Genomic DNA, 2,480 nt, shown 5'->3' with positions numbered 1-2,480 from the left:
ATTTCTTTTATTAATCAGAATATAAAGAAGTAACTGGGCATCCATTTTCATGGGCTTACAACAAAGTTTCAGGTACAGTAGCTTCATTAATATGGGTTGGCCATATTGGATGTGGCGGCCATCTTGAAAATACAGCATTTTTCGTGGCGCCTCCAACAATAACATTGATCAGCATATTAAGAAGGACATGTGTACCAATTTTCAGGCCTTTACTACAAAGTGTCAGGTAGTTTCATTAATATGGGTTGGCCATATTGGATTTGGCGGCCATCTTGAAAATTCATAATTTTTCTCGGTGCCTGTAATGCTAATATTAATTAGCATATCAAGAAGAATATATGTACCAATTTTCATGCTTTTACATCAAAGTGTCAGGTAGTTTCATTAATTTGGGTTGGCCATATTGGATTTGGCGGCCATCTTGAAAATTCTTCATTTTTCGCGACGCCTCCAACGCTAATATTAATCAGCATATCGAGAAGGATATGTGTACCAATTTTCATGCTTTTACTCAAAAGTGCATGATTAGACCCTTTTGTGTGTCTAATCCGCCGGACTAATAGTCCAATGTTTCTCATTGTTTCTCACAAATAGTTGTTATGGCAATTCTTTATTACTATTTGTCATTTTCATGTCATTGTCACATTTTGCTTTAAAAAAACGGTTTATATTACGCCGTTAAGAATTGCCGTGGTGTCACAGTAATTAACCCTAAAATTTCACAGCACATCACTGTCAATTATTTCAAGTATTTTACTGTAATGTGCACAGTACACAGCCACATTGTAAATGAGTGCATTTTTTGTTTGTTTAGATATTACTGGGACTTCACAGTATTTTATTGATCCTGTATTATGACTTGTATTTTAGTCGATATTTTAGGCGGCACAATCGAAACTTCTTCATTCTTCAATTGCCTGTGATAGCCACCTACAAATTCAGTCATTGACCATTGGTTTCTGAACACATATTACCTTGATTTTGGTAATATGGATCATTTTTAGAGCAAAAATTGACCATGACCAGGTATTTTTCAAAAAATTACCTTTAAATAGTATCATGGTGTTTACATAACAATCATTTTATTTAGTGAAATGGGAAAAGCTGCACCCTACTAAATTTTCAGACCATAATAAGGTAGGATACAACCCGTTTTCTTTTCAGCAGGGGCCATTTTGAAAGTAATGGATACCAGCCAATAGGGGGCGCCGCCAACTTGCCTCCAATGATTTTTGGAAACCTTAGACCCATACCTAACACCTTCTGGCATGGCAGTTGTCTAGCTAGAGACAAATAGGCACTATACAGAGGGTGGTGATGACAGCAGAAAAGATCATCAGATCACCCATACCAGCCATCCAGGAACTGTACACTTCACACTGTTCCAAGAGGGCACTTCTGTGTTAACCCTGTTACATAGATTTTGACAATGAAGTTCACTTGACGACTTGACGACACTTGACGACTTGCTGTGAGAGCTAGTGTTGCTAGTGCTTGCTGTGTTACTTGATGCAGCTGAAGCAAGACTGACCAATGCCATTTTCGCAATCAACAAGGGTCACCTATGTAAGTCACGCCCTTCACCTGGGGCTGTAACTAGCAACATTTTGAATGGAAGTGAATGGAGCGAGTCAAGCTAAATCCTAGTTCCGTTTGGCTTATGCTCTGGATTTCACATAATATGATAGCAGTGAATTTTAAAGGTTTCGATTGGTGTCGTAAGACCGCTCATTTTCGGCAAGAAAGATTATTTTAGTTTTTGTGTGAAACTGAGTAAAACACTACAACCTGTGCCTCAAGTATTTGACATGACCAGAGGCTGAAGGTGCATATCCAGCCCAACCACTGCACTGTGGCTGAAGTGCCTGCATGTCAGACATGCGACTTCTGTTGTGTAGTCCAAATAATTACACATTTTTGCATGCACTTAACTCACAAATCGCTTGACAATGAAGTCGACAAGCACAACATTGGTTATCAATAATTCTGAGGTACAGCATATGCACAGCATGTGTGATCTAGGGGGGAATGTAAGGCGGATCGGTAAACAGGTTTGATCAGTCCATTACATCCCAGTCAAACTTGTTTTCTTTTGTATACCACCTCAGAGTTGATAAATTAGAGCCAACCTGAGAAACTCCCATGAATGTCCATTGGTTAAACTCCCATCCATCTTTCTAACACAGCACTGCATCCCCTAAAATTTCATTAACGCTAACGAGAGGCCCAAACAGCACTTCAAGAGAACAGTGTGGTGGAATAGTTTCAAGCTAATGGTACCTCAGTCGTGGAGGGCGAAGCCAAGTGGGACCAGAATTCTTATGAAAATTTTGAAATTCATGAAATCGTTCACTTCTTGAGAAGTTTCTGGTTTTTGGCAGGGTGTTTATGTATAAAGTTTTCAAAAATCAGTGGATACAAATCAGTGGAGACAAATGGCCTTATTTCACCTTTTTTGTCTGAAATTGTTATATAGTCCA

The sequence above is a fragment of the Engraulis encrasicolus genome, chromosome 11 (genome assembly GCF_034702125.1).
Source record: "Engraulis encrasicolus isolate BLACKSEA-1 chromosome 11, IST_EnEncr_1.0, whole genome shotgun sequence".
Classification (NCBI taxonomy): Eukaryota; Metazoa; Chordata; class Actinopteri; order Clupeiformes; family Engraulidae; genus Engraulis; species Engraulis encrasicolus.
The sequence above is the reverse complement of the archived record's forward strand: the minus strand, read 5'-3'. Positions refer to the sequence as shown.